Source organism: Taudactylus pleione, unplaced genomic scaffold (genome assembly GCF_031769625.1).
Source record: "Taudactylus pleione unplaced genomic scaffold, aTauple2 ptg000270l, whole genome shotgun sequence".
NCBI lineage: Eukaryota > Metazoa > Chordata > Amphibia > Anura > Myobatrachidae > Taudactylus > Taudactylus pleione.
The window spans coordinates 6855333-6870430 of record NW_028284672.1 but is presented as its reverse complement, the minus strand read 5'-3'; the positions used below and the strand labels follow the sequence as shown (position 1 = coordinate 6870430).

The 15098-nt window shown below is 43.4% G+C and overlaps 1 protein-coding gene and 1 pseudogene across 1 annotated transcript in view; one reads left to right on the top strand and one right to left on the bottom strand.

Annotated features, from left to right (window-relative positions):
* The window catches only part of POU2AF2 (POU class 2 homeobox associating factor 2), a 154574-nt gene that overhangs the window by 91178 nt on the left and 48298 nt on the right, over window positions 1-15098 (bottom strand). The gene's annotated exons all lie outside the window — the stretch shown is intronic.
* On the top strand, window positions 2368-2486 carry LOC148513762 (5S ribosomal RNA; annotated as a pseudogene).

Sequence of the window (15098 nt, the reverse complement as noted above, 5' to 3'; positions counted from 1 at the left end):
CAGATACCGGTCCATCACGACTCTTTCCCCGATCTGCGGTCCCGTCAGCGTCTCGGGCTGTAGCCTTTTTGTGGTCAGATGGATGAGGTCATGCATCTGTGAACGTGGAGGCTTGTCCACATGGAACTCCCAGCGAGTGTCTGTCCCTTTAAATTTTAAATGTTAAAAATTTTCTTGCTGCACCTTTCAGTGTGTAGATGCCCGCATTCTCCACCATATGTGATGTTCAGGCAGGTTAGGGGTCCCTCTCCTGGGTAGAAGGACTCCTTTCTTACATACACAGCAGCCAGGGAAACAGCACACCAGTCTGGATGTGAGTACAAGCTGGTCGGCGCCAGTCTTTATTGTACAATGTCAGAAATTAGATAAAGAAAACAAACATAAATCCTAGCCCTGTCTGGGGTCTAACTTTACAAGTGATATCCCTCACTACAAGAACCTGGCAGGGCCTAATACCCTCACCAGCAACAAAAGCACAGCACAGTCCTCACATCTAGGTTTTCCAGGGTCTCTGAGCAGACTCCCTGTCTGCTCACCCAGGTGAGACACTCATCCCTAAACAAACTAAGCATATGTTGGCTATTCTCAGCTGGAAGCCCTAATGAGCCTGTTACCAAGCTGAAAGGCCCAAAACCTGGAGTGGCCATGGGTGGAGCCCTTCCTCTCACCCACAACTCCCAGGACCCAAACCGGCTTTTCAAAAAGCCGAGACTCAAGCCTGCTACACTGCAGACTTTCTCCTGGGGATTTAAAACACATAGGACAGGAATCTAGGACAAATGTCCCTGCCACAGACCACTTTACCAGTGATCCTATCACAATATATATATATACACAGTATATATGTACTGTGTGTGTGTATATATATATATAATATACACAATGGACTTATTATAATAGTCTATAGTAATCTTTGTAGAGGCAGGAGTTGCTAATCGTGATAACCCCTTGTATTCATTTTATTTGTTTAATGAAACACCTGATATGCACTCTGGGCCTGATTCAGAGCCGCTCGTAAGCGGTCGCTCGTTCGTTCCGAGCGATGTTCGCACATCTGCGCATGCGTATGGGTTGTAATATGCATGTGCGAACCAGTCAGTGCGGTCGGAAATCGTGTGCTCGCAAAATAGCGAATACCTGCTAATTTGAGTGACAGGATGAGGCGTTTGTGGGTGGTAACAGGGGAAGGTGCTTGAAAATGGGGAGTGGAGATCAGAACGCAGGCGTGCCAAACGGTCAAAACGGGCATTTAATGGGTGTGCATAATTAACAAAGCAGCGTCATCGACCACGTCACTTGGTTGTCTTTTAGCCTGAACTGCTCACATGATTGCGGTAGGAAAATGTTACCACAAGCACTGCGAGCAGTTCATACGCCTTTCGATGTACTCGATTAATCTAATAAATAGCGGAGATGACGTATGATGCGAACGGCAAAGGGGCGTCTTTACAAAATAGCGAGCGCATGTTTCATTCACTCGCTCAGACATAGAGGCATCAACAGACCGCAAAGAGCGAGCGCTCAATTTAACTAGCTGGCCCCTTTTTCTGAACGAGCGTCCGCAAATAGCGTCCTGGTCTGAATCAGGCCCTCTGTCTATGTGACTTCTCACAGTGATATTTTGCTTACTAGCTGCGATTTTATGAATATTCTCTTTATTTTTGTACCCCAATAGGGAGATACCTGTCGTGCAATTTGTGCCTGAAACACCATTAAGAATATAACAGTCAGTTTGACTTTTAATTTTGCCATATTGGTGTATACTATACCATTCTTTGCTTGAATGATAAACGATACTATATTTTGTTACATGCTATTTTGAACAATAGAATACCATATGATATGCTCAAAATGCGATATCTAGGAATGTATATAACATATGATTTGCCTTTCCATTGAACAAGGTTAAAACGCATAGAAACATGCAATATTACCTGCATATATATGTGTGTGTGCGAGTAAATACAATAGCAGTTCCAGCATAAAGTAGCTCGGGGTCCAGCCCGTGCACTGACTGAATATCCATGTGGTGTGTAAATTTCCAAGAGGACGCGCGTTTAACCTAGCTGAGGGCTTGTTCACCTCATCCATTATGCTCAAAATGCGATTTCTAGGAATGTATATAACACATGATTTTCCTTTCCATTGAACAAGGTTAAAATGCATAGAACCACGCAATATTACCTGCATATATAATCAGGTGATTTCCTTGATATACTAAGTATCCATGTGTAACAAATAAAGTATGCTTATGCATTACTTTTTTTGAATGTTGTTATTTACTAATAAAATGGACTATACATTGAACTAGTCCTACATATATATTGCTTTGACTAGGCTATGGTGCAATTCTCCCTATACCAGTATACCTACAGCCATACATTACTTGATTTGCCCAATCTCGTCTGATCTTGGAAGCCAAACAGTAATTGGCCTGGTTAGTACCTGGAAGGGTGACCTCCTGGGAATACCAGGTGCTGTAGGTTAAAATAAAAAGTTGGGACTGTTTTTGCACACGGCCAAGCATTATAAATGTAATTCAATATTTATTTTATTTATATAGTATCAACAATTTACATCAAGCTTTAATCTGTGTAATGTACAATTTATTAACAATTTGCCACCAGATTTCACTATGTTTATGAAGTCTGATTTCTACAGATGATGGATCCACATCATCTGATTATTATGTTCAAACTGTATGGTACTACATTATTTTATTTGATGTAAAATAAAAGTTATATTTTAATACAATTATAATTATTTCACAAGAGTGCCCCAGGTAATAGCCCTCTTTTGTTGCTTAACATCCAGGATGCAAAGTAGTCAGATTCATCTTTGAGGACCCCTGGCCAGAAAAAACCACTGCAAACTTATTTCAGAGTTTTTTTCTGCCCCGAGATGTCTTGCAGTTATGTGACCATGAGCCATGTCTAACACGATTAGTCTATATTCCTTAGGAACTATCAATTGTTTCATAACATCTTCTCCATTCTTGGACACGTGATACAACAAATATTGATGTAATGCCATGTGAGGGTATGACAACCTACTATCAGTCTCTACTGGGCTTCCATCAACCACTTTTACATTCTCTCTAGCCTTTACCAAAGTAGGGTGTTTACTTTTAACTGTAGACAAATATGTATTTTCTTACTTCGAGATTAAACATACCATCAACTGGTTCAACAACATTTCCTACTTCACTAGGAGTTATATCATTCTGTGCCCACTACAGCTCTCATAATTATATGACTCCCCAATCATGCTTGAAAAAGGAACATTTCCACTGTCACTGTATAAGTATCATTATCAAATGGGTCTGGGTTATTTCATTTTGTAAGATATTTGGTTTCCCACAGCTTGCAGAAGTGGGAAAAATAACTCCTGAATATATAACATCAAACATCAAATAAGAAACCAATCCAACAGAGAGTATCGTGGGACCACACTGTGGGCCTGATTCAGCAAGGATCGCAAATGCAAAAAGTCACGCACCCAGTCTATTGTTGTGTTCTGCGCAAGCGTATGCATGGCAGTGCGCGTGCGCGAACCAGCCAGTGCGATCGGGACTGTGATTGCAGTGACTACACAGACCCATCGCAGAGTGATTGACAGGAAACACCGTTTAGGGGGAGGTGACTGGGGGGTGGTCAGAGAAATGCAGGCGTGTCAGTGCATTTCAACGCCATTACAGCGGCGTGTATAAATTAGCCACAGCATCGGCATATGCAGCAGGAGCTCTAGCTGCATACAGGAATATATTTAGCAATTTATAAGTGAGGTCGGACCTGCGGTAATGATGTGAGAGGCTCCGATGTACTTCGATATTTAGCAATGTTTTGGATGGATTTCAAGGTATTACGGATGTGCGAGAGGGGTAGTGGGCGTCTGCATGTTGTCCGTGCGAGCGATTTGCGATTTCAATTATTAGCATACTGTAATATAATGCCCCCAATTCACATTAAGCCACATATAAAGCCTCACATTCCCATGCTACACAATAGTGCCCCCAATTTATATTATAATACACAGTAGTGTCTTTTATTTACGTTACACCACAGTAGTGCCCATTATTCATGTTACATCACACAATAGTGACCCTTATTCACATTATGCTATGCAGTAATGCACACAATGCACATTATGTCACACAGTTGTGCCCCTTATTAATGTTATACCACAGAAGTGTCACTTATACATATTATACCACAGTAATGTCCCTTATTCACATTGTGCAACACAGTAGTGCCCCTATTCACGTAATGCCACAGAGTAGTGTCCCTTATTCACATTATGCCACATAGTAGTGCCCCTTTTTCATGTGATGCCACAGTAGTGTTGCTTTTACACATTATGCCACAGTTATGCCTCTTATACACCTTATGCCACAGCAGTGCACCTTATTGGCATGTGGCATCAGAAGCTGGGGGTGATGATGGGAGAGGACCGCCTCCTCACTTCTTCTCAGTCCCAGAGCCGAATTAAGACCCCACAGGGTCCTAGGCAAAATAACACCTCAGGCTCCATATTAATGTATATATAAATACATACAGTATATATATATTCCTCACACAGCTCTTCCACCCTGAATCAGATCTCCCCCCTCATATACTCTTCCACACACAGCTCTTCTTCCTCACTCAGCTCTCCTCCCCTCAAACACACACAGCGCTCCCCCCTCACTCAGCCCCTCCCTCACACACACACAAACAGCTCTTCCCACTCACAGAGCTCACTCCCCTCTTCACACAATACCCACTCCTCTCAAACACACACAGATCCCCCCTCACTCAGATCTTTCCTCCTCTCACAGACCCTCCCCACACACACACCATCCCTTCAAACACCATATACAGATCTCCCTCTTGCTCTTCTCCTATGTCTCCTCCTCACTATCACAGAGCACTGGAGATCAGACATCTAATGGGGGCAGGGGGGGAGGGTGTCGACACTTACTACTGGCTGCTGCGGAGGCTTTTGGAGAAGCTCAGCATTGTGGTGGGGGCAGGACTGCCTTATGTCTCCTCGATGTATCAGCCAGTGATCCGAGGAGTCTGATGTAAGTGGAACTAGCTCCTCAGATCACTGGCTGAGAGATAGGAGTCATTAGGCAGTAGCCCCACCCCAGTGCTCTACCTCTCTCCATTCTCGCCCAGCAGCAGCAGTCTGGACAGGGAAGGAGGACTCAGCAGGAGCTGCCCAGGAAGCTTGAGCAAGAGAGGTAAGTGCTGCCTGGGAGAGAGGGGAGGATACAAAATGAGGGATAGGATTGGGAAGCACAGTAGGGGATGGGAGAGCAGTGTGAGAGGGGGATGGGATAGCAGTGTGAGAGAGAGGGAAGGGAGAGCACAGTGTGGGATGGGGATGGGACAGCAGTGTGAGAAAGGGGATGGGAGGGCACAGTGTGGGATGGGAGAGCAGTGTGAGAGGGGGATGGAGAGCATAGTGTGGGATGGGAGAGCAGTGCGAGAGGGCGGAAGAACACAGTGTGGGATGGGGATGAGAGAGCACAGTGTGAGATGGGGATGGGAGGGCACAGTGTGGTATGGGGATGGGAGGGCACAGTGTGGGATGGGAGAGCAGTGTGAGGGGGGATGGAGAGCATAGTATGGGATGGGAAAGCAGTGCGAGAGGGGGGATGGGAGAGCACAGTGTGGGATAGGGGATGGGAGGGCACAGTGTGGGATGGAAGAGCAGTGTGAGAGGGGGGATGGAGAGCATAGTGTGGGATGGGAGAGCACAGTGTGGGATGGGGATGGGGATGGGAGAGCACAGTGTGGGGTGGGGGATGAGAGATTACAGTGTGAGAGGGAGGATGGGATAGCACAGTGGGGGATGGGAGAGCACAGTGTGGGATGGGGAATGGGAAAGCACAGTGAGAGGGGGGATGGGGGAGCACAGTGTGAGAGGTTGGATGGGAGAGCACACAGTGGAGGATGGGAGAGCACAGTGTGAGAGGGGGTATGGGAGAGCACAGTGTGAGAGGGGGGATGGGAGAGCACAGTGTGGGATGGGGGATGGGAGAGCACACAGTGGGGGATGGGAGAGCACAGTGTGAGAGGGGGGATGATAAAGCACAGTGTGGGATGGGGGATGGGAGGGTACAGTGTGGGATGGGGATGGGAGAGCACAGTGAGAGGAGGGATGAAAGAGCACAGTGGGGGATGGGAGAGCACACTGTGGGATGGGGGATGGGAGAGCACAGTATGGGATAGCACAGTGGGAGATGGGAGAGCACACAGTGGTGATGGGAGGGCACACTGTGGGATGGGGATCACAATGGTGAATAGGAGAGCACATTGTGTTATGAGGTATGAGAGAGTACAGTGTCAGATAGGGAGCACAGAGGGATATGGAAGCAAAGTGCGGGATGCGTAGTGTGTAACAAAAAAAAAAAAAATATATATATATATATATATATAAAATGTAGTATAGGGGTGCACTCACCAGTCTTCCAATGTTTTAAAACTTATTCTTTATTCCAACATAGTAAAACATATCTCCGACATTTCGGTCCTCTTTAGACCTGTGACTTTTTCCTTTCACAGCACTGCAGACATTGATTTTATTCAAGTTAAGATACCCTTGCACTGCTGGAGGTAGGACGGTCCTCTTTATTTATATCATTTGTACCTGCAGTGCTGCATTATCTTTCTTCATATCTTAGCCCAGACACACACAGCTAGCTTGCCACCAATGCAAATGCAAATGGCAAGCAGCAGCTTGTCTGTCTCATAAAGCTGGGCATACTTTTATTCCCTTTGCTGAGAATTGCACACTACATATTTATTCTGCCCTTTTTTAAGTACTCTCATTGCATTTATGCTTAGAATCAGGTTCCTGCGCTGAATCTCATCAGGTCCCTTACTGAGCATTGTGCAAAAGCAGATACTAATTTACTTATCCATATCCACTAATGCTGGCCATACACGCTACAATTATCGGGACGATCCGCCAGATATCGGCGGATCGCCGCGATAATTGTAGCGTGGGGGGGCCACCGTGGGTTAAATATTGCTCGGTCGGGCATGCTGGATTGTCCAGCATGCCCGTCCGATGCGATATTACCCGGTAAACTGTCAGCCGCATCGGGCAGTGTATGCCCAGCTCAGCCGACAGACAGACATTTCCTGTGTTCCTTCCTACGGAAGGAACAGGGAAATGTCTCCTCCCCCGGGGGCGGAGCGCAGATGTCAGGCTATACACTGTGAGGTCTCTCTCACAGTGTATACCGCGGACATCTGCGGCTGGCAGCCGGCCAGATAAAATGTCTGTCGGTCTGACAGACATTTTATCTGGCAGTGTATGCCCAGCATAAGTCAGGGGAAAACCCGCTCACGTTTTGTGTGATATAACTTTATTTTTATTTCTGGCTGATACTCTGCACATAGTATTTTCCCCTCTCTGAATAGGAGGACTATATGTGATGTGTAATTATTGAAGGCATAGAAATAAGAATCTCTTGCTGTCTACCAATAACATTATTTTGGTTTATAATGCATTTGTAAGTGTTACACTGCATGCAATTGTCAGACTCATTATGGAGGAGAGAGGAACCTGCTAATAAGACTACTAGGATTTATCATGTCATCCATGTTGTTGAGAAAATAGACTGGGATCAATATACTGTACATTGGATGTGCTAAGAAATATGAATTACTCTTAAAAGAAAATAATATACTTTTTCTTGCTGATAAATGGAAATACCTGACATGCAATAATTGAAATTGTGGAATTGTCTTATTACATAGGGCTCTATTTATTAACATTATTTTTACTAAAATAAAGTGAAAAAAGGGCATTTTCACACCCTTTTCACATTATTTTAGTTGCACCTACAGTTGCTATAGGGCAATTGGAGTAGGGGTAGCAGTGACGGTCGGTCGGCGCATGCGCGGGGCACTGGTCACGGTATTTTTTTGCGATAATACCGTGACTAGTGTGCGGATGGGATTCGCAGGGACAGAGCTTTCTCGCAAGCTCTGTCCCTGCAAGGGATTTGTAGTAAATCCCTGTGATATTGCCGGTAATATCACACTACAATCTGCATTACCAATGCGGATTGTAGTAAATAGAGCCCATAGAGAGAAAAAAAGAAACTAAATATTTTCACCTGCACAATATTGAAGATTATGTGCTCCATGTATGAATATGGTTACAAGTATGCTAATCAATCTTTATCCTGGCTATAACTTATCCATATTCTTAGAGTGATTTATTGATTTATATTCACAGACTCATACAGAGTCTTTGGGCCGTATTCAATTAGCAGCTAGCTCCGTTATTATTGCATTGGCGGATTTTTCATGTAAAAATGGCAAAAACTTGCATTCAATGTATTGGGGCGGGAATTTTGGAGAGACATAAAGATGCGCAAAGTGTTTTAAACATCGCACGTGGCAGGCGCAGGCGTTTTTTTAGTGGTTTTAAAAAGCCACCTGAGCCAGCCACGTGTGATGTTTAAAACACTTGGCGCATCCTATGGCCCTACAAAATACCAGACCCAATACGTTAAACGCATTTTTCGCAGAATAAAAAAAAAATTTGACCGAAATTTCCATCGGCCGTTTTTCTCCAAAGTACGCAATTTAGGATTTTTTTCCCCTAAAGTTTCATTAGGGGGGTTATCCAAAGGGTTCTGTAAGAAATCCCCCCATTTTTATCCAAAAATAGGGATTTTGCAAATTTTTTCGCCTGCCCTAAGTTTTCTCCAATTTTTAGGCAAAAAACTGTAGTTTTTCGCCTTTGTTGGCGAAATAGGCCGCAAATCATCCACAAATCAGCTGATCGCGGCCGATTTATCGGCCAATCGGACGGGGAGATTTGCAAACGACGGCGAAAATGTCCAATTTGACTTGTGATTGAATACGGCCATATGTTTGTCTGTGTGTATGCTACATGTGTGCTACTTTTATATTTTTGAATTTAAGGAATATGAAATTAAAAGTTATGTATTAAATTAAACCTATAACTTAAGCGTGCCCTCCAAAAAAGAGAGTTTTCTTTTCTGCCTTGTGTACTACTAGATATCTACTCTCAGGGGTGCACCTTCACCCCTTTTACATTTATTCTATACCTAGATAATTGGGTTCAACTAATAATGTTACTGTGGATAATTATGTGAATAGAAACTATTAGTGACAACTTAGTGCTTAAGATATCTCCCTGCCCTTCTTTTCCTCTGACATTTGAAATTTCGCAGTAGTAGTGGATAAGTGGAATAGCCTCCCATCAGAGGTGGTAGAGGCAGACAGCAGATACATTTAAACATGCATGGGATAGACATAAGAGTATCCTTACAAAGAACTAGGGTTGAGGTTACCAAAAGGAATAAAAAGGGCAGACTAGATGGGCCAAGTGGTTCTTATCTGCCAAATTCTGTTTTAAATATATTTTGACCCAAAAGTGTACTAAAATCCTATTTTCTCCAAAATTGCTGTGTTTTCTTGCCTCCAGTGATGGATGATATCTTCAATGATCTACTGATCTAAGTAAAGCAAAATGCTCCCATAGGCAGGACTACACAGGCCTCTTTATTTCCCCTCAAGATATTTTCATTGTGTGCACAACACAAACAGTTTTGAATATTTTTTCAGAACATGACTAGAGATAAAAGGTCAGCTGGGCCCAGCTATATATTATACCTTGACATAATGTAAGTATTGTTTCAGAAGGTTTGTTAACTATAAAATTCTGGCATTGCCTGAGGCACATGTCAGGTGCATAGAATTCAGCCTCTCACAATTCTTGGGAAGTTAAACATGTGATAACATTAAAGTTGCAGTACCCCTTTTGGTAATACTGAATTAAATATTTTACTGAAGCTTGTGTGTTAGACACTTGTAGACAGTGTGGGCCAAAGGCTGAGTTGGACGCAATGTTCTTAATAAACACAGTTATAAATTATGCAAGAACAAAAATATGCATTTTACGAAGCGTGCAGCACTGCAGGTATTTTTTTACAATGTGTATGTATTTTCTTTTCAATAAAAAATAAATTAATAAAAATTTATTACCGCCCACTCCCCACAAGTAGCCTGGGCAGGTATCAAAATTGGGAGAAAAAAAGTGTGGATCACCCTGAAAATTAAAATTCAAGCACTAGTCTATGACAGGGTTTGGTACAGGATGCCGGCGCTTGGTGTTAGGATACCTCCCCTTCTCCCTACCCCTAACCCTCCCTCCCCAGTGCCCAAACCTAACCTCCCCCCTAGTGCCTAAAGCTAACCTCCCCCTCCCCATACCCTAAACCTAACCCTCCAATCGTAGTGCCTAACCCTAACCCTCCCCCTAGTGCCAATCCATAACCCCTAACCCTCCCCCTAAACTCGCTACTTACCTTTGGAATGCCTGCGCCGGAATTCTGAGAGCCGGAATCCCTGCGGTTGGTATTATGATCGCATTTCCTATGACAGGTAGAACTGGTGGTACTACAGGCACAACTGCAGCATGGGGTCCCCCTGGCATAATTAAAAGTGTGGGATAGAATAAATAAATAAATAAATAAATAATAAATAAATATAAGAGATAGAGCGTCTCAATGCTATTTTGTTTCTAACGGATCAAGGGCCTGATTCAGAGATGTACACACAATCCAATGGTTAGGGGTCTGCTCCTGTGCAGAATGGGTCCTGTGATCTCACTCACAGACCCCCCAAGCTGCAGCATGATTAACATGCTGCAACATTTGGGGGGCAGAGCAGGGGCATGCCTAGTCACCATGCCCAGAAATGGGGACATGTTGTCCTTGTTTTCCAGGGGGGACGAGGCCAGGGTCTGCCTCTTGCATGACCAGGCACCTGCCAGGCTGCTGGAAGCTTCAGCTCCCTCAGCCTGACCAAAGCAGCGACCACTGCAACCATCGCAACCATCAAGCGATCACAAATGCAGCAAGTAGGGGTCTGACACCTACTTCTGCATTTGCATCTGAGATGGACGGATTTGCACAACTACTTGTGTGCGGCTCTGCAAAACCGTCCATCTCTGAATCAGGCCCCAAGTCTTCTGCGATCTAGAAGGGTTTTTTATGTTTAATTTATGGATTGGCAAGCAGAAAGCAAGAAGAGGACACTTCCCCCTCCCTACACCAACAATAGTTACTTTGGCCATACACTGGGGGTGAGTCAGAAGTGGACACAGCTGCAGTAGCGGATTAGATTTTGGCGCAGCCGCTACTGCCTCTTTATGTTAATGCCATGGCTGATGGGCATCCTATTGCTGGCTGCTGAGCAATTTAGCAAATGTGTATACAAAGATGCTCTATTGGACATTGGCGCACTATTGGACATTGCACATGATTATGGCAGGTGCAGAATGTCCGATTAATCTTAGCTGCTGGCGTCAGTGCAACAGCAACTTTAGATGAAGTCACTGACACCGATATGCCTGCAACATGCCTGCAGCTGGTACTGGTTGCCACCCCCCAGTTACTATCCAGAAACACCCATTAAAATTTAATGGATCTCTATGCAATTTAGATCTGTGTATCTGTGCGTTACCCATCACAATGCATGCGCTGCACGGCCTGTATGCATGCACAGAGGAAAGCCATTGGACACTTCTTCCTGATGGCTTACCTGCATCCTCTTCTGAATCACCCCCACTGTGAGCTCAAACTCACCACTAGACAGACAGACCAGATGATTGGCTTCTCTGTGTGATGGTGAATATATCCACTGTCAGATCCAAGCAGCAACCATCACATCTGTTGAGCATGTTGAAAGATTTCTCACTCCTGACAGAGCAATCATTGCTCCTCAGTCGCGGCCAAACACTGTGCAATTATTTACCTGATCAGCCGATAATTTGCTGATCCCGCTCATAGATGCACAATGTATGGCTGCCTTTAGGTGAGCAAAAATTGGTGAAAGAGGGTTTATGTTGGGGACTATTATAATAAAGTATTTTAACATGTTTTTCTTTTAAAATAATTTTTACATGGTGAACTACAGGTCCCAGCTGGCTTTATATGCCAATGCTTTTAATCCTACAAGTACTAGCATACCTAAGCAGTTTAAGGCTGTCATAGACTGCAGGGAGGTCACCAGGCAATACATGTCTATTTTTACAACATTACACAACACCTTTCTCACCAGGGATACATTTACTAAGACTCGTGTTTGGGAAAGTTTGTATTTGCATTTGAGTTCAGCCAAAATTGTAATTCAGAAATTTACTAAAGGCAAATCGACATGAAACTCGCATACAAAACACGATTTCACACACAAATAGATGGCTATAGACCAGGGGTCAGGGAACTTTTTACCTTTTTCCCCAAAATATATTTAGATACCCCCTTGATTTGAAAAGAAGGAAATCATATAGTAGTGCCCCCATATAATGCCCCTGTAGTAGTGCCCCAATAGTTATGCCCCTGTAGTAGTGCCCCCATATAATGCCCCTGTAGTAGTGCCCCCATGTAGTGCCGCTTGTACAAAAAAAACCAAAAAAAACCCACTTATCTTAATCCCCGCTCCTGCATCCGCCGCCGTCCTGTACGCCCGGCTGCTCCTCGGAACTATGGGAGAGATGTCATGACGTCTCTCCCATAGTGCGCATGGAGAGAGGCGGAGGCTGGAGTTCAAAAGAGAACTCCAGCCTCCGGCTAACGCGGAGCTGCAGGGAAGGAGCCGGGCGCCTGCTGGTAATAACATCTCAGCGGGCGTCCGGCTTAGAGCCTCCCTGTGGCACAGCCGGGCATGCATATGCCAGGCTGTCCATCCATTACCCCGAGAAATTAAATTTTTACCCCATGTGGGGTAATTTACCCCTGTTCCATGACCACTGCTATAGACCATTGGATCAAACATAGGACACTTTACATGGTCAGAAAAACAACTCACAGATTTACGAAGAATTGTGTTTGGGAACACGATAGAACATGAACAAAACATGCAGCAGAATAGAGGAATCACATAGAAGTGCCTGAAAGTAGCGTGTTGTGCGGAAGTACTGCACAGATCAGTATGATTTGTGTAGGCTTCTGTGTGTTACATAGTGGAAAGAAATAGTTAAAAAATGGAAAATAACAGGTCTGCAAAATTTAAGGTATTGAATGCTTTTTTAATAATACTTTTATATTCTTAATTACACTCCTGTGTACATCAAGAATAGTATATTAAAAAACATTACCACGTCACATTTACCTACAAGGGGGTTACATACATTTTAAGAAAAAACAAGACGTTTAATTGTATTTGACATATTTATTGTGAAATACGAAGAAGTGTAGATGATATCACTGTGTTTTTGTCTTAATTACATAATAAAATAACAATAAAATCAAACAATAATAGAAAAAAACCATAATTATTGAAAAAATCATTAACATCTTGTTTTTTATTTTGACTTCAAATTTTGTTTTGCTGCTTTTCGCTTATAAGCTATTTCTGAGTCGTCTCTGTGTATCATCCAGCAGTAGTCAGCCATCATGCTGATGTCCCAATGACCCTGGTATCTTCTTTCAACATCTTTAACGTCTTGGTGGAACCGTTCACCCTGTTCTTCACAGTAGTCTCCAAGATTATTCGGGAAATACTCAATATGGGAATTCAAACAAAGTACCTTTAAAGTTTAACTCATATTGCAGCCAAGGTTTCTGTAACTATTAAGCAATTCCCTGACAATTTCTATGTAGTTTGAATCCTTGACATTGCCTAAAAAATTTGAAATCAATTGTTTGAACGAAGTCTATGCCAAAAGTTCCACAATATTCATTAAACGCCCGAAATGTTCATCTTTTATTAACTTTCTAATGTCAGGGCCTGTAAAAATGCCTTCCTTCAGTTTAGCATCAGATAGGTTAGGGAATTTGGTGCAAAGATATTTGAAAGTTTCTCCATCTTTAGGCAGTGCTATTACAAATTGTTTCATCAGTCCTAATTTTATATGTAGAGGTGGAAGTAAAACTTTATTTGGATCTACTAAACTGGATTTGATAACATTATTTTTTCAATTTCTAAACTTTTTTAGGCAGGGGTTAAAATGCTTCGGCACAGGGCAAAACTGTGTTGCATCTGCTGTGTTTGGTTCCACCTTCGCCAGCTCACCTTGTAGTTGTAGTTGTTGTGTGTGTGCAATGTTCCTTTAGACAGTATGGGGTTTAGGCCCGTTGTGAATTTCAGCTCCAGGCCCATGTGGACCTTAATCTGGCACTGGGCAGGGGGAAGTTTTATTCCGAGAACTGAATTGCAACGTTCTGTACAACCAACATTTAAGACAATGCTTTATAATAAATGTATGCAGAATACATTTATTAGTTTCAATAATATGAAAAAAATTACGTATTCATAAATACACGTTTTGCAGAAAAACGTGATGTGATATGCAAAATCAGGAGTCATTTTCGTTTTCAGAAGCCAAAAATTTATAAGTATCACATACATTTGTTAAAAAAGCTTTTTCATCGCACACCTGTGTAATCAGTGTGGGGTCCCATCCCCCCGAAAAGCATAACCAGCCCAGGATCTCTGAGCCGTTCTGGTACTGGAAAAATGGAGAAAAACTACGTAGAGTTCACTAGTATTTCCAGTAACCAGCACCGGGCTCAACCATCCGGGGAAAATTTCATAACAGGGGATCAAACATCATGGGGTCCCCCTGACATCATATTAACCAGCCCCAAACTGGTCAGCCAAGTCCTGGGATTCCTTGGAAAGTGAGAACCCCCAAAATGGGTCCCCCTTCCTGAGGCAGGGCTATTCCCCACACCCCTTTCCAGTGGGTGCAGACTTATGTGCTGATAACTTGAAAAAATATTGTCCATTACAGTGGAATTACAGGTCCCAGCGAGCTTACCCTGGCATCCCAGCACTTGGAGAGCCAATCAGTGGACGGCTTACACTGCGACTTTACACTGTAACACACAGAAGCCTGCACAAATCACACTGATCTGTGCAGTGCTTCAGCACAACACACTGCTGATAGGCTGATCTATTGATTTCCAGCCAATACTAGTTGCCTACGACCAAACATAATCAGTATCAAGATCGAATCTAAATAGACAGGCAAACACAATGCTTAGAAAATCTGTGATTTTGGTCACAAAAAACACTCATGTGAATACCAGCGTTTCTCAGCATGTTTAGTCTCGGCCA